A 27,428-nucleotide genomic window follows, 5' to 3' on the forward strand; every position below is an offset into this window, starting at 1 on the left:
TATCTTTAATACTGAGTGCTGGTCTTGGGCTTCTACGTATTACTTTTTGCTAAGCCTCCCTTTGGGAAAAACCCACAAATGAGCTAGGTTTTTTCCACTGAGGACAGGAGAAAGCCCAGCGCAGAATAAATCTACAGCAAATTCTGCAAGATCAGTTGTGCAAATTTTTCCTCTGTATAACTCTTGCCAAATTTTGACTACTTAGTGCCTAAGTATCATTCAGCACACACAGTCCTTTTCCATCATAAATTGCACGGCTTTGTGGTCACTATGCCCCAGCCACACTACAAGACCCTTCTGTTCAGCTAGTCTCTGGCCCTTGCACATGTTCCACACACAATCCATTTCCCACCCCAGACTACCTGGACTCATGAAACAACCCCACAACACACCCCAGTGAAAACGCCCTCGGTGTTTCAGTTTTCAGCCCATGAGTGTCCTCTTGGGGAAGGGGAATGTGCAGCAATTTAATATAGAGAGGAAGCAAAACCTTCCCAAAGCAAGCCAGCCAAAGAAAGGCTTGTCTTGGTTCTTCAGGTGTCACAGAACCAGCACAAAGGACAAGTGTTGTGTTGTGCCACAGCAGGAGACATTCCCCATCCCCGACAGCAAGGAGAGAGATCAGAATAACAATACGGTGGGTCTCCTTCGAGTGCAGTGCGTCCCAGGGGCTTTTCCGCACAGTGCAAATATTTAATGCTGCTCTAACTATCCTCTGGTTACTGGACTGTGACGGTTAATAGCTGTCAGCTGCCAAAGCTGCCGAACAGTCTGGGTCCTGGAAAAGAAAACGAGGAGTAAAAATGGAGCCAAGCCAGTCTGGGAACGTGCAAATCATAAATGAGCCGGAGCCAGCGGCCCAGGTCATCCCCCAAGTTCATTGTGAAGCTGACCTTTCTAAACAGGAGCTGGGCCACTGGATGTTGTCTCTGGTCCATGGTGTCTGTCTGTATAACAGGTGTCCACATGGGTGTCAGGAGGCAGGAGGTGAGCCATTTTTCCTGTGACCGATAACGGAGGCCAGCTTTTCCTTTGCAGTTCCATTGACTGCCTATAATATAGTAATGTACCGACGGAAAACAATTATGTAAATTCTGCCAACCAGAGTCTGAGTATCGCATATTTTACTTTATTGTCCGTCGCATTACTTGCTCAGGCAGCGATTTATTGTTCCCATCACTGTAAACCTCTCTGGCCCTAAGGATAGACTCACTCAATATTTACTAGCTGATAAATCCCCAGGAATAACAGAACTAGTAGCCGAATTCTTGGCCACGGTGACACAAACGGATAATCAGCTAAGCTAGGAATAATTCTAATCCACAGGCGTTTATAGTTGGTGTGAAGGACTGATGACTGAGCACTGGATGGATGAATGTGTGATTGGCTATCGTTATTTTACTTCATCTGTTTGTTTTATCTTAAAACTATGTCATCATTAAGAATTACAAATAAACAACTACTTAGCTTCATATAGACTTTTTTATATGCCATTAAAGGTTTTTTTAATTTGAATTTGACTCCCTATAAAGACTTTTGCAAGAGTAGCATAAAAGTCCACCTACCAACATGCCCCATGATTGCAACAGTTATGTGAAGCGTTTTCATTAAATGCCAACAATACAAAATACAACAGTGAACCATCAAAAAGGCATCAAGTGACATCCGTTGCAGGGTAAGGACCTGACAGTGTCTCCAAAGTGGCTGCAGTTTAATTGCTTTTGAGTAAAGCCCAGGCCCAGTTTAAGGATTCATAAGGGCCGTAGCAGGGCACAACCGGCACTGTTCTTTGTGCAGCACAATTAATAGCAGGACACCTTCCCAGGGATAGTTTGGAACTCTGGAAGCAACCGAGACCTTCACTTGGCTGGAAACATTTGCTGGTATTATCCTGAACTCCAAACTTCCTTTGCATAGAAATCAAGCTAATTTTTAACATCTGAGTACACCCAGGGACTGTCCTCCTCTTTGAGGGTGGCAATTCCAGTGCCAGAGCATGAATGTCTCTCCCAGGGATCCTTTCCCATGTGCCGGCTCCTTGCTGCTGTTCAGAGGGAAGCCTCCTGCCCACAGCCCCCTGCCCCCCCCCCTCCGTGCTGCCTTCAGCTTTGCCCTTCAGTGGCTATTCCAGATTTGGGGAGGGGCATTCTGGCATTGCCTTCAAGGGTTTTCTTGTGGGGGGAGTCTGTTTCTTTGGGGGGTGGGTTGCCTTGTCACTTGGCAGGCTGCGGTGGAGGTCATCAAACGCAGCACATTTATTTATTTATTTAATTAGATTTTTTTACCCGCCACTCCCAACGGCTTGTGGCGGGGTAAAGGTAAAGGTGCAAGCACTGAGTCATGTCTGACCCTTGGGGTGACGCCCTCTAGCGTTTTCTTGGCAGACTCAATACGGGGTGGTTTGCCATTCCCTTCCCCAGTCATTACCGTTTACCCCCCAGCAAGCTGGGTACTCATTTTACCGACCTCGGAAGGATGGAAGGCTGAGTCAACCTTGAGCCAGCTGCTGGGATCGAACTCCCAGCCTCATGGGCAGAGCTTTCAGACTGCTTGTGTGCTGCCTTACCACCCTGCGCCACAAGAGGCTCTTACATAGCAGGTTAAAAGAGTCTAAAACCCCCAATAAAATACCCCTAATAACCATAGACATAATACAGCAGATAAAAGACAATAAGATGATGCAAAGAACCATAAATTCTCAATTCTGTCCCCAAAAAAGAAGGTAAGGAAAGGCAGATAAAACCCCAAGTCCGCCATTCACATAGCAATGGCTTTTGTCCTGAGGGGGGTCAAACAGATCTTCCGTAGCGCGCCAGCCTCAACCATAGACCTGGCAGAAGAGCTCCGTCTGCACTCTCCCGTTTTCTCCTGTTGCACTTTGTGCCTGTGTGTGTGAATGTAGTAAAATGTACAGCAAAGAATTAACTGAAACCTGATAAGGAAACTCTGCCCCCTGAATTTGTTCCTTTCCTTAGCTTTCAGTTCCTATGTTAGTTGGCATTGAGTTGCAATAAACTGTTTGTTCTGCAGCTCTTGTGAGTCCGTAGATTTATTCCCCCCTCATTACACAAGTGAACCTCTGGAATTCTTCTGGGATCTTAGCTGATCCTGCGGGGCTGAGGCAAAAGGGGAGCACCGAGAGACTGGGATGGGCAGGGGACTTCTTGCAAAAGAAAGGTTTTGAGGAGGCTTCCTCAGGCGAGCTGTCGGGAAACGAGGACAACCTGCTGTGAAGAAGCCCCGCCAGCAGGTCCCGGGCAGGGGGAAACATTCGGTGAGTGCTCCCCCTTTAGTCTTCCTCCCTGTGACTTTGACTGTACCAAAATTGGGGACGCAGGTGAGGGTCCGGTGTATCGTGGACTCTGGATGTACCAAGACTTTGATTAACCCCCCCGTTGGCCAGGTCGTTAGGAGTTAGTTTTGCCCAGCTGGACGGGAAATATGCCCCGGGGGGGAGGCAGTGAGCAAGATGCTCCCATTAGAAATGGACATTGCGAACCATTGGCAAAAGATTCAACCCGTGGTGGCACCCAGTTCGGCGTTCCCATGTGTCCTAGGGTTGGACTGGTTGCGTAAACACGACCCTACAATAAATTGGAGCAAGGGGACGGGCCGCTTTCTAGAACCGGGGTGCGAGTCGCACCGCCACACAAATCCCAGGAGCGCAGGGTCTCTGAAGTGGCCGTGGTGGCTAAGTCGGGGCCGGAGGGTTTGCCCAAAGAGTACTGGGACTTGCAAGATGTGTTCGCGGAGCAAGAGTGTGACCAGTTGCCCCCCCCATCATAAGACTGATTGCACCATTGAACTCAAACCCGGGGAGCCACTTCCCAAAGCTAAGCTCTACTCTATGAGCCCCAGAGAGATGAAAGAGTTGAGAGCATTTCTGGACAAAAATTTAGCGCGTGGATTTATTCGTCCTACCACATCTCCTTTGGCTGCCCTGGTCTTATTTGTACAGAAAAAAGATGGTTCCCTCCGCCTCTGTACAGACTACAGGGGGCTGAATGCGGTGTCGTCGTGCAATGCCTACCCCTTGCCCCTGATCAAAGACCTGCTGGGACACTTGGGGAGGGCCTGTATTTTCACCAAATTAGACTTGAGGGAGGCTTACTACTGCATAAGAATCAAGAAGGGGCACGAATGCTTGACGGCCTTTGACACCCCCTTGGGACAGTTTGAGTGTACCGTCATGCTGTTCAGCCTCGCCAGCGCTCCAGGCATGTTCATGAACATGATTAACGAGGTCATGCATGACCTGCTGTACAAAGGGGCCCTGATTTAACTGGATGATATTTTGGTGTATTCAGAAGACCCTGCGAAACACGTGTATTTGGTCCGCGAGGTGCTGCGCCGGCTGTGGGCGCATCACTTGTACACAAAACTCTCGAAGTGTGAGTTTCACCAGGAGGCGGTGGAGTTCCTGGGTTTTCGCGTCTCCAGTGGAGGGATAGAGATGGACCCTGGGAAGGTCCGGGACCTGTTGGCCTGGGAGCCCCCCCCCCGTACGCGGAAACAGCTGCAAAGTTTCCTGGGGTTCGCCAACTTCTACCGTTCCTTCATCCCCAACTTCGTGAAGGATGCCCTTCCGCTACCCGATTTGCTAAAGACCAAAGGGGGGGGGAAGACTGCGGCCCGACCCAGCTGGAATGGTCCCCCCGTTGTCAGGCGGCTTTTGACAGTCTGAAAGCTCTGTTCACTTCAGAGCCGGTGCTGGCCCATGCAGACCCTCACAAGCAATTTACGGTGCAAGTAGATTCCTCTGATGTGGCCATGGGGGCCGGGATCCTCCAAGATGGGGGGGGATGGAAAATTGCACCCACTTGAGTACATTTCCAAAAATTTCTCTGGGCCAGAAAAGAATTGGGCAATTTGGGAAAAGGAAAAATGAAAAGCATGCCTACTGGATGGGGGATACGCTTCTAGGTAGCACTGTGTGTGAATGAGACCTTGGGGTACTTGTGGATTGTAAACTAAACATGAGCAGGCAGTGTGATGCAGCAGTAAAAAAGACAAATGCCATTTTGGGCTGCATCAACAGGGGCATCACATCAAAATCACAAGATGTCATAGCCCCATTGTATACGGCACTGGTCAGACCAACTCTATGATTCTACTAGTAATAAAGCCCGCTGTATGCCGAATACAGCGGGCGCTAGAAACTGACCTTGTCGGGCGGCGGCTCTCTCGGGCAGGGAGCCCCGGGCAGCCGCGCTCAGCGGCCTGACGCTATGCTAAGTAGGCAGCCCTGGCTAGCAACTGAAATCATTGGTGCCCTGCCATCCCTGGAGAGCCTAACCAAAGGACTGAGATGATGTCCATCAGCGGCCACACTGGAGAATTTGATCTGGCAGTTCCTATCAAGTGGGATTCATACGGCACTCACCTAGCCTGTTTCTAGGAGCAAATAAGATAACTGAGCTCAAAATGAAGTGTGACACCCTGCTCAGCGCATGAACCAATGTCAGCGGAACCCACCACTTCTCAGGATGTCTTGTTCTCCCCAGACTGTTCTAAGGACGATTCCTCTGGCACTGCCACAACTGCTAGCAGAGATGCACTGGTTCCTACTGGCTGGCTCATCAATACAACTTCACTGTTTTCAATGGGTGTGCTTGCAGCCACAGTACCTTCAGTGTGGATAAAGTTTCATTTTTACTTATGAGGGGAAGGATGTTATGTCCATGGGCAGTTTGTTGACTATTCTAAGGAAATGCACGTGAGGCCTAGACCTGGATTCTAAGGCCGCTGTTGTGATTCTCCACAATGACTAAAGGAACCAATCATTCGAGGGGTATGACCCAATCCCAAACATACATTATAAACAATGGAGTGTTGATTAACCAAGTATTTCAGGCCTGGCAGTTCTGCCTATTGCGGTCCAGTTCTTTTGTGTGCAACTGAGCTGCCTTGTGGTTTGGAGCTGGAGTGTCCCTGTCTGAACCCAGAGACTTAATGCAAGCAGAATTAGAAATATCTTAACTTGTATTTTTGGAAAGAAGACCTCTCTGCCTAATAGTGCTCAGAGGAAACTTAAAGAGCTGTTCTGTCTCACTTGGGAGAATACTGGGGAAAGTGCAATCTTCAGCGGGGCAGTAGGCTTACCGTAAAACTGACCAGGCTGTCGTCTCTGTGCACTCTGTAATGCAGTGGTCCCCAACCGGCAGGGCAACGGGCCGCGCCCGGACCACGCCCGCGCCGCGCCCGCGCCGCGCCCGGGAGCCGCGCCCGGGAGCCGCGCCCGGGAGCCGCGCCCGGGAGCCGCGCCCGGGAGCCGCGCCCGGGAGCCGTGCCCGGGCCGCACCCGCTGGCCGCGCCCGCGCATTGGGCCGCGCCCGGGCTGCGCCCACGGGTCGTGGCCGCGCCCGCGGGCCACGCCTGCACATCGGGCGCTGGCTGGCAGGGCCGCCGGTGGACTCTTTCTCCCTGGAACCTTGTTGGCTGCACGATCATGTGAGAGGCGGCGCCACAGAAGCCGGGGCAGGAAGCGAGCCGGGAGCGGCTGCGAGGACATGGTGGAGACCATTGTGAGGAATCTTGAGTTGCCGGAAAACACAGAGGACATCACTTGCGTCTCTTTTGGCTCTGTTTAGGGGCAGGTGACGGCTCTTTCGGGCAGGGAGCCTCGGGCAGCCGCACTCTGCGCGGCTGCCGGAGGTTCCCTCGGGCGGCGGCCTGATGCGGCGCGAGGCTCTTCGCGCCTTGCGCGGCGTCTGGCAAGGAGCAACTGCGAGCCACGCTGCGCGCGGCTTGCAGTTGCTGGGGCTGGGAATCAGAGGGAATAATCGGCAGGCGCATTCCCTCCGATTGTCTGTCATGAGAAAGGGTCCAATCCGGACCCTTCCTCATCCCGGACACATCCCGCCCCAGAACGCCTTACTCTTTTATTTAGTCCGTGGCGCCCGCAGCGCCACGGGCGGTGTTCAGATGATTCTATGATTCTATGATTCTATGATTCTATGATTCTATGATTCTATGATTCTATGATTCTATGATTCTATGATTCTATGATTCTATGATTCTATGATTCTATGATTCTATGATCAGTCCCTGCTCTCTGCCATGCTTGAGTTTCAGTGAACCTAAGAGACTCCATCTTGAGGTTCTGTACCTTTACAGAAACGTTCCCATGTAACCAGAATGCTTATGCCTGTAGTTTCCCTTTGATTCCCCCCCCTGCTTTGATCCTTTGCATTTTCACACTGCATAGTCTCCCCGCTGTGAAACAATGTTGACCAGTTCCTGTAAACATCTTATCTGTTAGCCTGAGGCGCCGGCCTGACCAAGGCCGGGCTAACCTCAACACCTTGGCAGGAAGCATGGGATGGCACCTGGGTGAGGGGTCCCCCCCTCCCTTGGGAACACTTGGGTTTGGGTGGGAGAATTGTATTGATAACTGCTTGCTGTCCTAGTATCAAACAGTCTTGACATTGAATGTTATAGTGACCAGATCTACTTCCAATTAAAGCTTTCTTATCATAGATGTTTGTTTGTGAGTTTGTCTGCGCTTGACAGATAGAAGGCCGAGTCACTCTTGAGCCAGCTGCTGGAATTGAACTCCCAGCCTCATGGGCAGACAACTTCAGACAGCATTTCTGCTGCCTTACCACTCTGCGCCACAAGAGGCTCTTGTGGTGGCTGGTAATCATGCTCAAATCAGACACTTCAAAACAGCCTGACATTTGCCAGGAAAGATTCAAATGGGTAACTGTGTTGGCCTGAAGTAGCACAATAAAATCAGAGTCCAGTGGCACCTTTAAGACCAACAAAGATTTATTCAAGGAGTGAGCTTTTGAGTGCAAGCACTCTTCGTCAGACTATGAACTGTCATGATGGTGCTACTGGACTCTGGTTTTAATTTGCCAGGAAAGCTCAAGAACTTCCAAGTATTTTTTTACTACTGAGCAAATTTCACCTTTCTTTTCACCTTTCTTTTCCTTCTGTCTTTCTCTGACCTTCTGCATTATTTTCATATCAAACTAAGGAAGCTGCTCAGGCGTGTCCCTCTCCTCCCACATAATGTCGACAGCTCTGTCTACTGCCTAGATGGGAAGATGTTAGGGCATGGGTCCCCAAAATAGCACCCACAGGCACCATGGGGCTCATCAGCACTTCAGCTGGTACCTTCCAAGTGCTTTGGAAAGGTGGTGGGGCCAGGTGGGCCTCTCGCCCAGCATCATTTCTGATTGGCCATAGAAAAACTGATTTGCCGTCCAGATGAAAATAGCACTGCTTTGGTGACGGCTACCCCAGTGTTGGTTTGATTCTGTCTCTCACTTCTCTGGGCATGGAATTGGGGTCGCTGTGGGTGGGCAGGGAGATGTGAACTTCCTGCATTCTGCATTTCCTCACCATTCCATTTGTGCACTGGCTGGGCTTGTTTGACCCAAGCTGTCTCTCGTGGGCTTCTGGTGTACAGTAAGGTACATTTATTTATTTATTTATTACACATCAGTCCAATGGCCACCATTAAAAGCTATTTTGTTTTTAAAAATCCACCTCAAGCAAGGCATCTTTCTATCACACTGCTCACGGTCGGAGGAAATCAAGTCAAAAATTGAGCTTGTGGGTTGACACACTCCACATATGTTGTGTGCTCTGGAGGACAAACGCAGAATACAAAATGTGTTTAATTGCCAAATTAATTATCCCACTAAAGTCTAAATGTTGTTTTTCTGCACTTCCCCCCTCCCTCGCTCAGTTGTTTACTTTTATCATTGAGGGGGAAAATCCATGTCATGAACACCGTAATTATATTCCCCCTAATCTGAAGTGTTTTCTCATTTTCAGCACTGCAGCCGGGTTCATTTTATCGCTTTCCATCAGATTATAGGACTGGAAATTGCCAGCTAAAAGCAATGACTTTTAGAGCAAAAGAAAGGGGGGGCAGGGAAGGCGGGCTGAGCCAATTGCGTCCTCCTCTAATGACGGCGCTTCAGAGATTTCCTTGTTAGACAATACAAGAATAGCGGGTGAATAATTGCTTCAACGGGAGCTTCATTAGAGTCCAAGAGAGAAAAGAGGATCTTTCATGTGAATAATTTGGGATGATTGGGGAAAGATGAAGCATTTATTACTGGACTGCCTTCTGTGCCACAGTCAGAAAAATTCCAGCTCAGCGGCAGTGAAGTGTGAACACCCCTTGGAACTGGTTCCGGCTGCTCCCGGCTCTCGGCTGATAATGCTGATGAGCAGAGGGAATTAAACCATTGTGCGTTCAGATTAAACGTGCTGTTCTTTCTTTCTCACATGTGAAGGGACGGAGAGGTAGAGCTTGTGGTCCACCTTAGCAGGCACCATCCCTGAATGCAGCCATCTGTGTTGAGGCAGATGAACATGTCTCCAGCCCATCTTGACTCTCATCTGAGCCCCCTGAGCTGGGCAGGAGGGTCTTTCAGGGATTTCCTCCCTCATTGAGAGCTGCCCGTTGTGACATACACTCCCATTCAGATGAGGGGCTGATGCTTCCAGCACTCCGGTACCCAACGAGTATTTCTCACCACGTGGAGGAAACGGAATTAGTACAAGGAGAAACAACAGAGTCCTGGGATATTTTCGTAGCATAAACATTTGGCAGGCCAGCCTGCATCCATCAGCATTGACAGCGGCTTAGCCTAAATGAAAACCCTCTTCAGACTATTGCCTATGGCTGAGGTCTCCACGTGTAGTGCCAAGGAGCTGGCTTCCCTGCAACAACCAAGAACGCCTCATTGGAGACGGCCAAGAATGTACTGGCAAGGCACTTTATTCTCCTTCTTCCCTGAATAGAGGAATGGCGGTGAATCTTTGGCTTTTTTGACTGTTTTTAAATCTAAATTATTAACTTAAAATTTTAAGTTATTGTAAAATATAACTGTGGTAAGCCACCCTGAACCCTCAGGGAAGGGTGGTATATAAATCTGAGTAGGTAGGTAGGTAGGTAGGTAGGTAGGTAGGTAGGAAGGAAGGAAGGAAGGAAGGAAGGAAGGAAGGAAGGAAGGAAGGAAGGAAGGAAGGATTGCAAAGACCCCCAAAAAGTATTCTGTTCCTGAGTGCATTAGAAAATAATAAACTGAAGAGTAGGGTTGGAGAGTGAGACGCAATGACCCATGAGTGAACACATCACAGGCACCTAGGTAGTTAAAATAGCTACATTGCAGTTAGCTAATTTGTACAGATACCTGTTTCCATGTACAGATCTACAAGCAGGCTGACCAGACATGCTAATTAAGGTACTAAATACTCAATGGCCAAAACAACCAGCCGGGCCACTCTAACCAATAACCCTGCAAACGCTTCATATGCCTAAGACTTTCTGAAGTAATCCTGCCTTTACCAAATAGACAACATGTGAGGGATGTGGGGCTGTGAGAGGTCTAAGAGAACTGGGAATGGTCCACAGTCACCCAGCAGGCCTCATGCGTCTCTTAAGCAGTTTCCATTCGCCTTCCCTTCCTCTCCCCATAACAGACTTCCCGTGAGGGAGGTAGGGTAGAGAGCCTTACTTGAAAGCTGGCAACCCTGAGAGAAGGTCTCTCTGTGCTCAGCAGTCTTGTTCTTAGTAAGTTTTATGCACACCTAGGTAGTGTGGAATTCCAGAACATGAACCTACACCAATCTGGCAACCTTACCTCCTCTGCAATGTTGTCTTGACCTGAAATAGGTCAGGGGGTGCTAGGTGGCTGTTGGGGGCATTACACACTTTTGAAGCCCCACTTCAAGGAATATGCTCAGACCAGGGACAGCCAACCTCCAGGTAGGGCCTGGAGATCTCCTGGAATTGCTGTTCATCTCCCAACAATAAAGATCAGCTCCCCAGGCAAAAATGGCTGATTTGAAAGGGTGACTGTGTAGCATTGTATCCCACTGAGGTTAAGGGATGCCAGCCTCCAGGTGGGGCCTGAGAATTCCGTGGAAGTACAGCTAATCTCCAGGAGGTTAGGCTGAAGGGAAAGCTCTCTCCCCTCACATGCAACCCTTCGAAAGGAATGCATGTGGCCCCAGACACCCTTTGGTTGCTTGGCTGGTGATGTCTGCCCTTCTGAAGCCTGAGGCCTACTGCTGGCAACTGCAGTCCCTGTTGTTGTCCGCAAGGCCAAGTCGTCGCTTAATAAAAGTGGATCACCTAGTTTTCCCCCAATGTCTCATTGTCTACTTTCCTGTAAAGCTAACTCCACTTAAATTTTGGGCCACTTATGCCTTTGAGTTCATAGGACCTTCCTGGTAAGTACTGTTTTTTATTTACAAGGCCAAGCTTGAAAAAAGTCTCTTCAGTACCCACGTCTCTCTAGCCATTTACATGTTCACTATTTACAGTTTCAGGCTGCAAATATTCTTTATTTAGATCTTCCTACACTTTCCAGACTCACAGGATTGATGCTGGTCTGTCTATCGGTCTGTCTGTGCCCCAGAATAGAAACAGTTGCTGGTAAAGGCTGGCCAAAGGCCATAGCCCAGGAGGGACACACCCGTACCACTCCACCCCAACCTTTGTCTGCAAGGCTCTACCATCATCTCTAGATTATAATGATCAGCTCTGTGGGCAAAAATGGCTACTTTGATGGCCAGACTTTGAGGCATTGTATGATTTTTAAGTCCCACCTCCAAACCTCCAGGAATATTTCCAGTCCAGGGGCAGCCAACCTCCAGGTGGGGCCTGGAGAGCTCCTGGAATTACAGCTCATCTGCAGAGTATAAAGATCAGCTCCCCATGCAGAAAGAGCTGCACAGGCCTAACTGTCACGTCCAATAGCTTCCCTCAGTTTGCCTCAGACCACTGATGGAGATGGCAGGTGGCTTGTAAGTGTGCTCCCCCCCCCTTTCAGGCCTGCTGTGAAGGAGCCTCTGACAGTCCCGGACTGAGGTGAGGGAGGCATTTCCGAGAGCAATGCAGAGGATTTTGTGGCCATGGGTGTGCTTTCCTTTTGAGGAGGGGGGAAGCTTTCCCCTTCTGCCAAACCATTGTCTGACAGAAAAGCTTCTTCTTACTTACAATACTACTCTGGCCAGCCTCACTACTGGAGGGAAGAAACAGCCAAGCCATGTGTATTTCTTCTGTGTGACTCTCTGCAGATTTGAGGCCTACTGCATAGGGTTGTTGTGCAGATGAAACAGGAGGCAAAAGAACCTCTGCAACAGCATCCAGTTTCATCTGCATAACAACCCTGTGTGGTAGGCCTCAGATCTACAGAGAGTTGCTTGGCTGCCTCCTCCCTCCAGCAGCGAGGCCAGCTAGAACAGTATTTTGAGTGAGAAGGGGCTTTTCTGTGGCCTCCTTGTCAGCCAACGGTTAGGCAGAAGGGAAAATCTTCCCCCCCTCAAAAGGAAAGCATACCCATGCCCACATACTCCTCTGTGTTGCTCTCAGAAAGTCTGGGGGTGTTAGAGGCTTCTTCACAGCAGGCCTGAAGGGAGTGGGAAGGGAACACACTCACCAGCCTCCTGCCAGCTCTGCGAAGCGGTGTGAGGGCTTCCCAGCCTAAGGGGGAAAGGAGGCCGCCCCCCCCCCCAGGTGACTTACTGTGTCCTTGTCAGCAGCCAGGAGCAAACTGACTGCGAGCCCGCCAGATTGCCCCTAGCTGGGCTGGGGGGGGGGGGCTGTGTCGCCTTCTTATTGGTCCAAAGATTGGACTGTCCCTACCCACTCCCTGCCCACCTAGGCCTTAGCTATTTATATTATACAGCGTAGCTGTTCCATATAGGCTTGGCATTGTACAATATGGGTAAGGGAGCCAGGTTATCATGCAGCCTCACCTTCTTCGTCTCTTGGGATGGGATTCTAATATACATCAGTACTAAGGTCAACAGCTCTGGCTTGGGAAATTCCTGGACATTTGGGGGTGGAGCTTGGGCTACTCTGTAGTCTGGAGATCAGTTGTAATTTGGGGAGGTCCTCAGGTCATAATCAGTCTTAGTCTGATTGTCAGAGTTCAGCTTGATGAGGCCTCTTTGGAATGCAGGGATGTCATGGTGTCTAACCCTTCAGCCATCAAGAAAGATCTCAGAAGGGGTGTGGCTAAAGATGTCGTCCTGAGAGGGTGGCAGGGCATCTGCTCTGCTATCTCTGAAGCCTGACAGGGGTCAATTGCGCAAACAATTGGCAGAAAAGAGGAGGGGTACGCAAACCCCACCTCACCTTTCTACCCAGGAAGTTCTTGGGGCCGTCTCCAATCCTTTAGGGAGTATATCTCCCTGGATTATAGGCTGTCAGCGTTCCAGGTCCAGAGGACGACTGCCATTTTCTATCTCGGACTTTCTTTCCTTTCTTTAATCTTAAAGTATCTGCTTCAACCCTACACAATGATTTACCACAAATGAACGTTTTGAACTGAGGGGAGGACATCGGCTGAGTTCCAAAACATCATTTACTGCAAGTATCTCTCGTTTTTTTTTCTTTTCTCCGTCTCTCTTCCTGCATCAAAGCCCTTTGTTTCCCCCCTCCTCTTACTCTGCTCTGCCCGAAGCCACCTCGTTATGAGGCAGGCTAATTCTCCTAACTAAGCAGAGGAAGGACTCAAATCAACTCAAATTAATTGGCAAAAGATCTTATTGTAATTGTTTTGGTTTTCGGAAATAAGAGATAAGAGCTGTGAATGGGAAGATCTCACGAGAACTCTGTGCCAGCACGAGAATACCTGCCTTAACTGACTTCAATACGTCACATGCCAGAGGATAAAACAGAGGACCTCTACTGGCCACTTGTAAAATTGTTTGAGGCCGTTTTTTTTTAAAGTAAAAAACATGTCTATGTTAAAAAGATTTGGCTCATCTAATAGAGATACAAACCCAAGATTACAAAGTATTTATAGATGGATTGGTCAAAAATATCTCCAAGGAGATCCAAGATGGCAAGGAAGAAGTCTCCAATAGGAATGATGGATCAATAACAGTGGCTGATGACAGCTTTAAACAAGGTGGAAAACCAACAGCAGAAGAGAAATCTGAAATTCATATCTTCAAGGAGATCCAAGATGCCAAGGAAGAAGTCTTTAACAGGAATGATGGATCAATAACAGTGGCTGATGACAGCTCTAAACAAGGTGAAAAACCAACAGCAGAAGAGAAATCTGAAATTCATATCTTCAAGGGGATCAAAGATGCCAAGGAAGAAGTCTTTAACAGGAATGATGGATCAATAACAGTGGCTGATGACAGCTCTAAACAAGGTGGAAAACCAACAGCAGAAGAGAAATCTGAAATTCATATCTTCAAGGAGATCCAAGATGCCAAGGAAGAAGTCTTTAACAGGAATGATGGATCAATAACAGTGGCTGATGACAGCTCTAAACAAGGTGGAAAACCAACAGTAGAAGAGAAATCTGAAATTCTGGAGACGGAAAATGGGATGCCGGAGTTCTGCAGCCCAGATAAGGACACCCTTTTTAAAAAGACATACAGCCATCTCAAAGCAACAGTGTACAAAAATCAATCAAAAGAAATATGGATCTGCAGTGAAAGTAACCGATTTAAAGGAGCTCTTTGGGGAAAAAATTGTATTGGTACTGGAGTCCAGGAGGTGCAACGGCCTCAAGATTTATCGATGCATATTCTGCGGGAAAGAGTACAACTGCACTTTCTACGCCAAAGGCCAATGGGACAGAATATAAGACTACGGGAACGACAAGATGTAGCAAGCCTCGAGATGAGACCCCCTTAAGAAGACCGAAAGCTCATATTGTTTTATGTTTAATGTTATACTGTATTCTATATTTCTATTTTTATGAAAAAGGGGAAGCAGTGTCTCTTTCTCTCTTGTTTCTTGTTTCTTTTCCTTTGTAGGCATATAGGTAATATAATCATTAGTGTTGGAAATATAAAATGGGGTTCCCCCCCTTATTTTTTCTTTCTTCTATTAGTGTATTGTTCTAGGACCAAAGCCTACACTGACCTGTAGAAAATGTTTAATGTTAAGCTTTCAACTTAAATCTGAAAATATACCTGTCAGGATGGCTCTTAGAATGGGTCAAGTATAAATTGTTTTGTAGATGTATAAGAATTAAGGATAAGGAGAAGCTATAGAAGACTGAAAGCTTATATTGTTCTATGTTTAATGTTAAGCATTTAATCTAAACCTGGAAATCTTATTATTCTCTGTTTTAACAACATATACTGTATCCTACATTGCTATTTTTATGAAAAAGGGGAAGCAGTGCCTTTTTTCTCTCTTGTTTCTTTTCCTTAGTAGGCATATAGGTAATATAATCGTTAGTGTTATTTTTTTTATTGGTGTATTGTTATAGGGCCAAAGCTCATATTGATCTGTAGAAAATGCAAAGCTCTCAACTTATACCTGTCAGGATGGCTCTTAGAATGGGTCAAGTATAAATGGTTTGTAGATGTATCTGTATTAAGGATAAGGAGAAATTATGAAATCCTTTTGTAATTTTTTTTCTTTGTACATCTTTAAGGCAAAGCCCTACTTTCCTCTCCCTTCATCAGGGTATTGATACAGGGCCAAAACTCATACTGTTCTATAAGAAATGTTTAATGTTAAGCATCTAACTTAAACCTAGAAATATCTGCCAGGATAGCTCTTAGATTGTATCAAGCAGTTAACGTGAGGTCTACGATCTCGCAAGTAAGTTGATTAATAATAACTTTTCTTTTGTATATCTAAACAGGCCTTTTTTTTTTAATGTAGTGGAAATGTGGATGGCTCTTAGACTCATGGCTCTTAGAGTTTTGGGCAAAAGTTTATATCACTGTGGAGTCAATGTGGGGTCGTATATTTTCAAATGATGATTATATTTTATTTACTGCTTTTTGTATCAATAACTCGTGTTGCATCCTATATTTCTATCTTTATGAAAATAAAAAAAATCATTACAATAAAAAAAGAAAGATCTCAGAAGACCCTTCAATTAGTGGGCCTTCAGCACCCAGGGCAGGCTGCTGGCTGAGCACATGGCACCCAAAACCCAAAAGGGTTCCTGAAAAGGATCTGGCAGTGAAGGCCACCAAAGAACTCATAAGTGAAATCTGCCCTTTGCCAATGAGCTCCTCCAGAATGCCTGGAGCAAAGAGGATGGAGAGACCAGGCATGGGAGAGCTTGGTTGGCTGCCTGGGACTTCTCCTTCACCCATGAAGTCTGCGATGATCAAGATCTATTACAAGGTCTTGCAAGTTGCTGAACTAACCCCATCTGTAAGTGCCTGCAGGATTCTAGCTTTGGGGACAGTTGTATGCACTTTCCACAAACATCCTCAGCTCTGGCTGACTAGCAATCAGAACACATCTGGCTGATCCAAATACAATTATTCTTGGCATCATGAAAGCTTATGTTTTTGGCAAGACCCAAACTTACATGATCAGTGTAAGAAAAACAAGTTGTGACAGCCTGCTTCTCACAGATATCTGGAATGCATACCTTTCCGCTCCTTCTCTCTTCTAAGGTGACCAGATTTCAACATTGGTAAAGTGGGACACCATTGACGGGGGGGGGGGGGAGGTTATTTATTAAAAATGTGGTCTATATGGAGCAACAAAAAGTTTCATAGAACACATAAAACACAAAAATAGTATTGTAATATATATTTTTAATTTCAACATAAGTACAATTTGCCAGGTGCCCCCAGATGTCCCTCCAAAAGTGGGACAATCTGGTGACCTTATCTTACGCACTTATGCAGAATCCTTCCCACCCCCACCTCCATCTCCACTCTCCCTCCTTCCTTCTAGCTTCCTTAACCTCCTCCCTAATCCCTCCCCTCTCCCTCTCAGACAGACAGACAGACACACACTCCTTCCCCCCTCCCTCCTTACATCTTACAGCAGGAGAGCCCCGGCCTCCTCTGGCTGCACCCAGCGACCCCAGCGACTTCAGGGGAGGTGCCTCACCCCACAGCAGTGGCATGAGTTGCGGGGCAGAGCCCAGCAGCGTCAGGGGCAACACCTCACCCCACAGTGGTGGGGAGAGTCGCGAGGCAGCCTCCAGAAGCTTCAGGGGCGGCCCCTCACCCCATAGTGGTGGAGTGAGTTGTGGGGCGGCCCCCAGCGGTTTCATGGGCAGCACCTCAGCCCACAGGTGGTGCAAGTCGTGGGGTGTCCCCCTGCAACTTCAGGGGCAGTGCCTCGCCCCTCAGCAATGGTGCGAATCATGGGGCACCCCCCCAGCGGGGCTCAGGGGGGCATATCACCCTGAAGCAGTGGTACAAGTTGTGGGGAGGCCCCCAGCGGCTTCAGGGGTGGTGCCCTGTAGTGGTGGCATGAGTCACGGGGCAGCTCCCAGCAACTTTAGGGGCAGTGCCTCTCCTCGCAGCATTCGTGGGGGTTGCGGGGCAACTCCTAGCAGCTTCAAGGCACCACCTGCACCTCAACTGTAGCCTCAGCCTCCTCTGCTGGCTGCAACCCTCCTTCTGGCGCTCACCTTGGGGCGGGACCACCGATGTTATGTCCATACCCATTTCTGTCCCAGAGGATCCCAGAAGATGTTTCACACCAAAAAATTGAACCTTCCCTGAATTATTACGGAACTGAACTCTCCCTGGATTTTTACGATGCTTTCTTCTTGTGTGAGCTGCTTCCTAAAAAAGAAAAAAGAAAGGAAGGTGGGTCACTAGGAACATCTCTGCATCTGTGCTGACCTTTAGTTGACACCTTTCAAACTGCTATTTTTCCTGACTGAATGTCAAGTGCCCACAACTGAGTACTAGAAAAGTGCAATCCTAGGGCTGGACAGGTGATAACAATTTTGAAGGGATAGAAGGATAAGCAAATCATAGATGGTTTTGGATCTGGAGTAGCTGCAGACATCCCTCCAGCCACTTGGGGATGTGTTCGGCCAGTCCTTTCTTCTGACATTTTCTGTTGTGTCTAAGCTACAGCAGGGGTAGTCAACCTGTGGTCCTCCAGATGTCCATGGACTACAATTCCCATCAGTCCCTGCCAGCATTTGCTGGCAGGGGCTCATGGGAATTGTAGTCCATGGACATCTGGAGGACCACAGGTTGACTACCCCTGACTGCATTGGTCATTTGTGCCTAATGATCTGATGAGATTTCAGGCAACACCTGCACTGATTTCCTTCCCTAAGGAACCCCCTTTCTAGATATTCTTTCCCACGTCGCTTGTTTTCTTATCTGGATGATAAGGTTGGCTGTTGGTTTAGAGAGCCAAGGAACATCCTCCTGGGAAAACCGCTTCCCTTCGTTGTCTTCATATTTGGTAGCGAGAGAACAGTTTCCTAGCAGAGGTCACAGTGAGAAAGAAAGGGGGCCATTTGCAAGATAAGATGAATTGGAGGATGGTACAATTCCCTGCTACGGTTGCCATAACGCAGGGGTAGTCAACCTGTGGTCCTCCAGATGTTCATGGACTACAATTCCCATGAGCCCCTGCCAGCAATGCTGGCAGGGGCTCATGGGAATTATAGTCCATGAACATCTGGAGGACCACAGGTTGACTACCCCACGTCTAGATCTTTTAGCATCTTAGCATTGTTCTTGTTGTTGTTAGTTGCGAAGTCGTGTGAGACCCATCGCAACCCCATGGACAAGGATCCTCCAGGACTTCCTGTCCTCTACCATTCCCCGGAGTCCATTTAATCTCGCACCGACTGCTTCAGTGACTCCATCCAGCCACCTCATTCTCTGTCGTCCCCTTCTTCTTTTGCCCTCAATCACTCCCAGCATTAGGCTCTTAGCATTAGAAAGATTCAAATGGGTCGCCGTTTTGGTCTCAAGTAGCACCTTTAAGACCAACAAAGATTTACTCAGGGCTTTTGAGTGCAAACACAGAGTGCTTGAATAAATCTTTGTTGGTCTTAAAGGTGTTCCTGGATTCTGATTTTACCATTAGAAAGTAATTGTATTGATGCAAATCCATCGGTTCATAAGCAAAACGTCCCTTTCATTTTGTTACAGCTGCTGGCTTTTGTTAGAATGTAACTCACATGGAAATTTGAGTTTTCATAAAAAGTTCTTTTCAGGTTTTAATTGTAATTTGTTGTATTGTTGGTGTTGTTAGTTTGTTTTGAAAGAGGAACGTGAGGACAGGTCTTCTGGTAGAACTAGTGCGTAAGGCCCCTGTGAGTCCAACGCTGTATGGAAAGAGAGCGGGGCCTTCAGTGTTGAAAGTGAAGCCATGCCAAGAATGCGGGAGGGAGCTGTCCAGCCATATTAAACACTTCAGAGCCTTCTAATTTCAGTAAAGATTTAATTAAGCACACCGTACTTCTGTGTAGATCTTTTAATTCAATCTTTATTTCCCTCCTGGTTAAGATCTCACCATATCCCCAACTGTATTGGATTTATTGTGTGTTTGTGTGTGGTTGGGGGTTGTTAATTAGAAGAAGAAGAAGAAGAAGAAGAAGAAGAAGAAGAAGAAGAAGAAGAAGAAGAAGAAGAAGAAGAGTTGGTTCTTATATGCCTCTTTTCTCTACCCGAAGGAGGCTCAAAGCGGCTTACAGTCGCCTTCCCTTTCTTCTCCCCACAACAGACACCCTGTGAGGTGGGTGAGGCTGAGAGAGCCATGATATTCCTGCTTGGTCAGAATAGCTTTATCAGCGCCGTGGCGAGCCCAAGGTCACCCAGCTGGCTGCATGTGGGGGAGCGGAGAATCGAACCCGGCTTGCCAGATTAGCAGTCCACACTCCTGACCACTAGAGCAAAATTTTGCACCAGTTCTTGTGTACTTTTATTTTGGGCTTTAACTCAGACTGACATCATTTGTTCCTCTTTTCCCCCATGCCTTCCTCAAGGAAGTAGTCACATGAAGGGGTGGGGCTGGGAGAACCGCCCAAACAGGCACACATGGGACAATGTTCAGTCCCGCCTGCTTCACCCTCGCTGTTGAAGGGCAGCTCAGAACTGGAAGGACTTTGAAGAGCAGTTTTGGGTGCAATCTGTTTGTGTCCTTAGGAAGCAACAAGCTCTTGGCAGCCATTTGAAGCCCACTCCCACCTCTTGAGGGACCACCTGGGAACTGACCTCTGGTCTACTGCTGGGGAAATTTTTACTTTGAACCCAGCATCAGGAGTCAGTTCGGTTCTCTGGATCTCTTGTCCTGGAAACATCCTTGCTGGCCAGACTGGCTGAGACTTAGTTTGTGCCTCTGTGTCTGGATGTGTGTGGGTCAGAAACCCCATGGATTTCGGGTCTCTTCTTCCACCCCACAAAAACCCTGTGAGGTAATTTCGGTTGAGTCTGTAGTCCACAATCACCCAATAAGATTCCATGGGAGAGGGGAGACTTCAACCTGGACATTCTACCCTTATCCCAATGAATGCAGCCCAGACAACTTTTCCCCTTAAATAAAACTTTCCAGACCAGCAAGTTTAGATGAAAGGGTGCTTAGCTCTCCCCCAACCTGCCATTCTCCACTACAAATCATGTACATGAAGACAGCTCTCTAATTAGATCGACTTGGGGGTGAAGAAATGGTAGCCCCATTGGCACAGCTGTGAAAGGGGCCTTCTCTCCTCCCAGTTGTGCGGTAAACTCCCTGACTTTGTGCTTTAGGAGGACATCCAAAGCAGCTTTGGACACCCTGAGGAGGCATGGGCCTTCATCTCAGGCTTATGGGCCTCCAAGTGCAGTTTAAATGTGGCGTAGTCTATTTACAAGGGTAGTCAAACTGCGGCCCTCCAGATGTCCATGGACTACAATTCCCAGGAGCCCCTGCCAGAACTAGGTGTCTTCAACATATTGACAATGCCTCCCCTGAAATCTCTGGATGCATTTTGCCAGCGGTTTCACATAGATGTTAACAAGCACTGGAGACAAACACACAGCCCTGAAGGACCCCATTAAAAGGGTTGAGAACATTGACACAACGGCCAGACAAACTTAACTTAATCATACCTTTTCCTTACACACAAGTAACAAGCCTCACCGGATCACCTAGATCTGGCTGGTCAGATGGGAGACTCCCAGGACCTGAGCTGAACCTGTGGGCAACCAAACTTCCTGGCTCCCAAAATGACTGGCTACCCAATGCTGAGCAGAAATTTGAACCCCATTTCTCAGACTTCATTCCAAAACCTGTTTGCTGAGAACTCTATGGCCCAACATTTGTAAAATCTACTAAATCCAATTCATCACCATGTTTTCCATGATGGCTAGGATGAAGATCTTTCCATCAGCAGTAGTTAAAGGGAGATACCAAAATGCTTCTCATCTTGGTGAACCAGAAATAATTTCACACATAATACTATTATGTGTCCACTATTTTGCAAGCAGTGGTCCCTTTTGATGGGTCCCATCTTGCAAGGCCAAAATGATTCAACAGTAGATGAGATCCAGTATTTATTAGCCAATAAGCTCCCTGAAATATACATTTATTTTGTGTATCATTTAATACAAACAAACTTTTTGATTTTTTTTTATTCCATTATATTTGTGGAAATTTCAGGCATCTGGCATTAACTGGTATCTATTATTTATTTATTGTGACTAAAACTTTTTAATTATGCAATAAAGGTGTGAAAGATACCTTTCAAATTTTCTGGCACAGTTGTTAAAATGTGCTCCTTTCTCTGCATGTATATACACATATACGTGCTTATATAGTTAACATAAAAATTGAGTGAATATTGACAGTCCCCCCCAAAATTGTGCATACTGAGCTTGCCAATACATTTCCGGGCTTTTGGACAGTCACAGAATTCATCTGGGATTATCAGATTTCAAACATTCACTGTAACACATCTTAGAGGAATGTTTCAAAGTATGTGTGAGTGTAGGACAAGGTCAGAGACATCAAATGTTTTTTCTCTCTGGGCCAGAAAAACAGCAATTCTCTCTCTCAAGCTGTGCTATGACTCATGTCGGGTTACAGTGTACTGATTTTCAAAAAATTAAAAGGCAATTTCTGTTGCCCCAAAGGGCTGGAGCAGAACCAATGGGTTGAAATTAATTCAAAAGATTTTTCGGCTGAACATCCGGAAGAAGTTCCTGACAATTAAAGCAGTTCCTCAATGGGACAGGCTTCCTCGGGAGGTGGTGGTTACTCCCTCTTCGGAAGTTTTTAATCAGAGGCCATCCCACAGAAATGATTTTATGAACTTAGGCAGATTATGAGTGGGTGGGCAGGAAGGGATGTGACAGTGTTTGTCTCTTGTGGCCCTTCCTTCATACCCAGAGAATTGCTGATCATCACTGTGGGATGGTAGGTGAATTCCCTCCAGGCCAGGCTGAATTCTGGAGATTTTTGGTAGTGGGGGTAAGGGATCACTCGGGCATGAAATTGGGGTAACTGTGGGTAGGCGGGTAGTAGTGAGTTTCTGCACTGTGCAGGGGGTTGGACTGTTGTTGTTGTTAGGTGCAAAGTCATGTCCGACCCATCGCGACCCCATGGACAATGATCCTCCAGGCCTTCCTGTCCTCTACCATTCCCCGGAGTCCATTTATGTTTGCACCGACTGCTTCAGTGACTCCATCCAGCCACCTCATTCTCTGTCGTCCCCTTCTTCTTTTGCCCTCAATCGCTCCCAGCATTAGGCTCTTCTCCAGGGAGTCCTTCCTTCTCATGAGGTGGCCAAATTATTTGAGTTTTATCTTCAGGATCTGGCCTTCTAAAGAGCAGTCAGGGCTGATCTCCTCTAGGACTGAAAGGTTTGTTCGCCTTGCAGTCCAAGGGACTCGCAAGAGTCTTCTCCAGCACCAGAGTTCAAAAGCCTCAATTCTTTGACGCTCGGCCTTCCTTATGGTCCAACTTTCGCACCCATACATTGCAACTGGGAATACCATAGCCTTGACTAAATGCACTTTTGTTAGCAGGGTGATGTCTCTGCTTTTTAGGATACTGTCTAGATTTGCCATAGCTTTCCTCCCCAGGAGCAAGCATCTTTTAATTTCTTTGCTGCAGTCCCCATCTGCAGTGATCTTGGAGCCCAGAAAAATAAAATCTGTCACTATCTCCATTTCTTTCCATCTATTTGCCAGGAATTGAGAGGGCCGGATGCCATGATCTTCGTTTTCTTGATGTTGAGTTTCAAGCCAACTTTTGCACTCTCCTCCTTCACCTGCAGCAACAGGCTCTTTAGTTCCTCTTCACTTTTTGCCATTAGAGTGGTATCATCTGCATATCTGAGGTTGTTGATATTTCTTCCTGCAATCTTGATCCCAATTTGTGACTCCTCTAACCCTGCCTTTCTCATGATGTGCTCTGCATACAAGTTAAATAACAACTCCTTTCTCAGAATAGGGGTGTTAGGAGCCTCCAAACATATATAGAAACTAGAAATTAAGCCCGCTGTAGGCCGAATACAGTGGGCGCTAGGCGTTTGTCGCGGCGGTCGTGAGCAGGGGAGACTCACCGTCGCCATGGTGGGAGGGAGAGGGAGCGTTAGCGGCGCGAGGGGATGAGGCTGTCATCTTGTGTTGAGCGACGGGGTCGAGCGTGCGGGTCATGTGTGTGGCGGAGAGGCTGGGCGGGGATCGGTCCGTTGGTGTTGGTGGCGTGGCGGATCGAGTTGGCAGCGGCGGAGGTCGTTGGCAGGCCGCGGAGATGGGGGGAAGCTTGGCATGCCGCCGGTCGGGGAGGCAGCAGGGCGGCGGGGCCATTTGTAGGCGAGGTGGCAGGGAGTCGTGCTGGGGAGGGAAGGGCGATGGTTCGCTGCCAGGAAAGGAGCAGGGTGCTCCTTTCCCGGCAGCGAGCCATATGGGGACGGAGTGTGGGCAGGAGTCCGGGGCTGGCCAAGTGGCCCTCTCCGAGTTTTTATCCCGGACGGGTCCCGCCCTAACTCCTCCCCACAAGCCCTTAGTACTTTATTTAGTTCGCGGTGCCCTGCGCCGCGGGAACTTTAAAGATTTTTATTCATCTCTGAAACACTCTCTGAAGCCTCTCTAAGACATTTTCTGCACAGTGGTGGCCTGCTTGTTCCCCTTGGACTTAGACATCTCTGTCTCACTCTTTCCATGTCTTCACCTGGAGCCATGCTGTCCTAGGAGTCGGGTCCCCATAACTGGAGTCAGACATGGTGATGCAAATTGTAGATGAAGTGAGTTTTAGAAATCTGTGAGGTTGTGTCAATTATTCCCTCTTAGCAGACTTCATTTGAGGAAAATCTCTTTATTGAAGAATAATGAACTTATCATCGTAGGGTTATTGCTAAGACTAGAAATCCTAACTTAACTGGCTCTTATCTACCCCTTGCCCACAGCTCCTCCCGGTGCCAAATGGTTTGGGCAAGAAAGACTCCTTGTTGACAAAATGGACAGTCCTTTGCCTGGCATCCCTGCCAGTGCCCAAGGAGCCTGGGAGACAGAGCAGTTCTCAGGCAAAGGAGCCTAGGTTCCAGGCTTGCTACATTCACACCTACTCTGGACAATAACCAGAATCCAAGGTGAGGTGACGAGGGTAAAATCAAAGCGCTACAAAAGATGCATGCATAGAGAACTGGCAAAGGCTTGCTAATGACAGGAACCAGGTTCAAGGCAAAAGCATAAGTCATGGTTTTGACACTGAGGGGTGTGTGTTCTCTGCTGTGGTCACACATCCACCCTGGCTTCTTTCTTCAGAACACAAAGGAGAGAAGCCAAGCTGCTATTCTCAGGCTCCTACGCTCCCTGGTTGATGGCAGGCCTTTACCCCTATGTCATGGCTGCTGTTTAGAGCTTGTGAGAACTCGAGCCATATCTCTACCCGTGCCCGCCATCCTACGCGCTCTCTCTCTCTCTCCAGCATGTGTTTTATTGAGGAGGCAGATCTAACCCTGCATGAAATCAGTGGTACTTCCACCTGAGGAAATGCACAGAGGCAGCAGCTGCAGAAGTCTTCTGGAGTCCAGGAGAAGCACTGACTTCCCTCCCACCGATTGTCTAAATGAGGGCAGAGGGTTTGTGGTTTTTTAGATGCCCTCCAACCCCCTGCAAAAAAAATTCCCCATCCTTTCCAGAAGGAGAACTCATGAGGACCACTGTCAAGTCCTCCCTTGGAGCCCGCTCTCTTGCCCCTCTGCCCTCCCCAGTCAGGGGCCAGGTGGGAAGGGGGGAGGCGTTCCTCAGGGGCGACCCCCTCCCCCTCCCCCAGCAGCTCAGTTTCCCACTTGCCGGGAAGGGATTAGGGGGGAAGCGGGGGGGGGGGCGCGGGGTGGGGGTGGGGGGAGCGGGGTGGGGCCCGCCTGTCAGAGCCCCGGCAGATTAACCTTCCAATTAGCCGCTCTCCCGGTCCGGCGCGCCCACGGAGCTCCCCGCCAGGTTGGACTGGGGGGTGGGGGGTGGGCGATTAGCGGCGGGGGGGGGGAGGCGATGCCTGTGCCCCCCCGACATTCCGGATCGCCTGCGCGTGTCTGCGGCGCCCCCTCTCCCTCCCTCCCTCCCTCCCAAGCCTTCGCTGCCCCCCCTCGTGCGCGCGCCTGGCGAGGGGTCTCCCCTCATTTTGGGGGGAGATTGGGGGGGCTGGCCAAAGGCACCCCTCTGCGCGGGGGACCTCCCTGCCACGGCGCTTGGCTGCGGAGCTGAGGCGGGGTGGAGGGTGGGTGGGGGTCGTCCCTGCCTGCCTGCCTGCCGGGCGCCGTCTCGGGCTTTTGGGGAGGGGGTCGGGTGCGTCGCGCGTCGCTCCGGCTCGGGTTGCTGCGGCCAGGAGGGGGGCGGCGGCGGCGGTGGTGGCGGCGTCGCTCCTGCCTCCCTCCCGCCGGCTGCTTTCCTCCGGGCAGCGGCCACATCCCTCCGGGCGAGCGCGGCGGCGGCGGCGGCGGTGCCCAGGTGCGGCGCGGCGGGCGAGGGGGCGCGCGGGCGGTGGGGCAGCGCACGTGGGGGTCTGGGGAAGGGGGCGGCGGGGCTCTTCGGGGAGGGGGCGCCCAAAGCCTCCTGCCCCCCCTCACCCTGCAGGGACGGGGCGGGCGAGGGGCGCGTGGCCCGGGGCGGGGGGCGCGGCGTCCGTATTGTCCCCCCGCCCCCACGAGGAGGAGGAGGACGGGGGGGGGCTTGGCCCTCGGGAGGGACAGGTCGGTTTCCCATCTCGCCCGACCGGACGGCTCCGAGTACACGCGGCGTGAAACTCAAAGACTTAAAGGGGCGCTAGTTATTAGTGTGTGTCGCGCGCCCCTCCGCCTCGAACGCGCCAAAGCGCTCTTCCTCCCCTTCGCCTGCTGTGACGGACGAACCTGGGCAGCTTTGCCAGCGAACAAACTTCGGCGCGGCCAGGAGGCGAATACGGATAGGGCTGAACTTTGACGGACGGCGCAGACAGCCTATGAGAAAGCCCAATCCGTGATATTCTTGTCGCTACTTGTAATCGGGGGCCAATGAGAATAGGCAGAGCGTCCCCCTCCCGTCTGGGGCGGGAGCCCCTTGCCAGGAGCGATTTTTTTTCCCTTTAAACGCCTATGATGGGGTGGGCGGGAACAAGGTGAGGCCGATGGACGCGAATCGCCGTCGGTTGGGCGTGGCGGGGAACGAAGGGGGCGGGGGCGAGGGTGATTGACGGGCCGCGCGTGCCAATGAACTTCTCGGCGCCCCGGGTAATACGGTAGGCGGGGCTTGGCGGCGGGGGCGGGGGCCGGCGCTCTGAGGCGCTAATGAGCCTGCCTCGGTCCGTCATTAAGTGTCGCGTCTGAGGCGAAACAAAATGGCGGCCGCCCGGAGCGGCGGGGGGAGGCGCGCCGGGGCCGGCGGCCTGCGGGGGGAGGTCCGGCGGGGCTGAGGCGACTCCGGCGGCGGCGGGGGGGCCTCCTGCGGGGCGGCTCCTCCCCGCCGCCCTCCTCCTCCTCCTCCCGCAGCGAGGCCGCCCGCTGCGGAGGTGAGTGGCGCCCTCCGGGATGGGGGTCCGGCCCGAGCTCCCCCCCCGCCCGCCCGGCATGAGGAGAAAACGACCGCGCCTGCCGCCGGCTGTCATCGGCGCCGCCTTTGCCCCCGCGGGCCACACTTGCCTGCCAGTGCGGCGGGTCTCCGTCTGCGAGGAGCCTGCATGTTCCGCGCGTCGCTCGGCGGCCTACGGAGCGTGGCGGGAAAGCGCTGCGCTGGGTTGCCAGTCTCCTGGCGAGGCCTGGAGCTCTCCCGGAATGACGGCTGGAGATTAGACATTGGGCCAGGGGCAGTCAAACTGCGGCCCTCCGGATGTCCATGGACTACAATTCCCATGAGCCCCTGCCAGCGAACGCTGGCAGGGGCTCATGGGAATTGTAGTCCATGGACATCCGGAGGGCCGCAGTTTGATTACCCCTGCATTAGGCTCTCTCTCTCTCTCTCTCTCTCTCTCTCTCTCTCTGTGGTGGTCTCTAGGGACTTTGCTGTCCTCCTCTCCCAAAGGCTGCCCCCCAAATCTGGAGGCCCTCCTGACCTGGCCCAAAGGAGCGTCTCTGCCTTGTGAATTCCATCCTCGGGGAGGGAAGAGGAAGGTGGCGGCGGTGGTGGTGAAGGAGGATCCTGCTTTAGGGCTGCGTTCTTTGTTTGGGGAGGGGTGACGGATATGTGTTTGAAGTCGTTATGGTGCACCAGCTTTTTCTTGAACATGTGAAAAAAGGTTGGTTTTAAGGAGGAGTCTGAGGAAAGAATTCTAGCGTGCTTTATTT

General features: G+C 49.9%; 1 protein-coding gene and 1 long non-coding RNA gene across 12 annotated transcripts in view; one reads left to right on the forward strand and one right to left on the reverse strand.

The window, feature by feature from the left end:
- On the reverse strand, positions 1-27,315 carry LOC143841574 (uncharacterized). 2 transcript variants are annotated; one of them, XR_013232728.1, is made up of 4 exons: positions 27,197-27,315; positions 17,343-17,499; positions 894-1,051; positions 1-778 (listed from the first exon to the last, which is right to left on the reverse strand). It is a non-coding gene; the product is annotated as an uncharacterized LOC143841574 (long non-coding RNA). The 2 variants fall into 2 exon arrangements; XR_013232727.1 differs by lacking the exon at positions 27,197-27,315 and having other exon boundaries at positions 17,343-17,776.
- The window catches only part of KAT6B (lysine acetyltransferase 6B), a 139,881-nt gene continuing 137,541 nt past the window's right edge, over positions 25,089-27,428 (forward strand). For 2 of the 10 annotated variants that reach the window (XM_077346008.1, XM_077346013.1), the window contains exon 1: positions 26,443-26,656. The gene's annotated coding sequence lies outside the window, so the exon portion shown is untranslated. Of the gene's footprint in view, positions 25,114-25,464; positions 25,621-26,245; positions 26,267-26,442; positions 26,657-27,243; positions 27,380-27,428 lie in introns of those variants that run through there. The other 8 variants (XM_077346014.1, XM_077346015.1, XM_077346016.1 and 5 more) reach the window with 6 other exon arrangements.

This window comes from Paroedura picta, chromosome 7 (genome assembly GCF_049243985.1).
Source record: "Paroedura picta isolate Pp20150507F chromosome 7, Ppicta_v3.0, whole genome shotgun sequence".
Lineage (NCBI taxonomy): Eukaryota > Metazoa > Chordata > Lepidosauria > Squamata > Gekkonidae > Paroedura > Paroedura picta.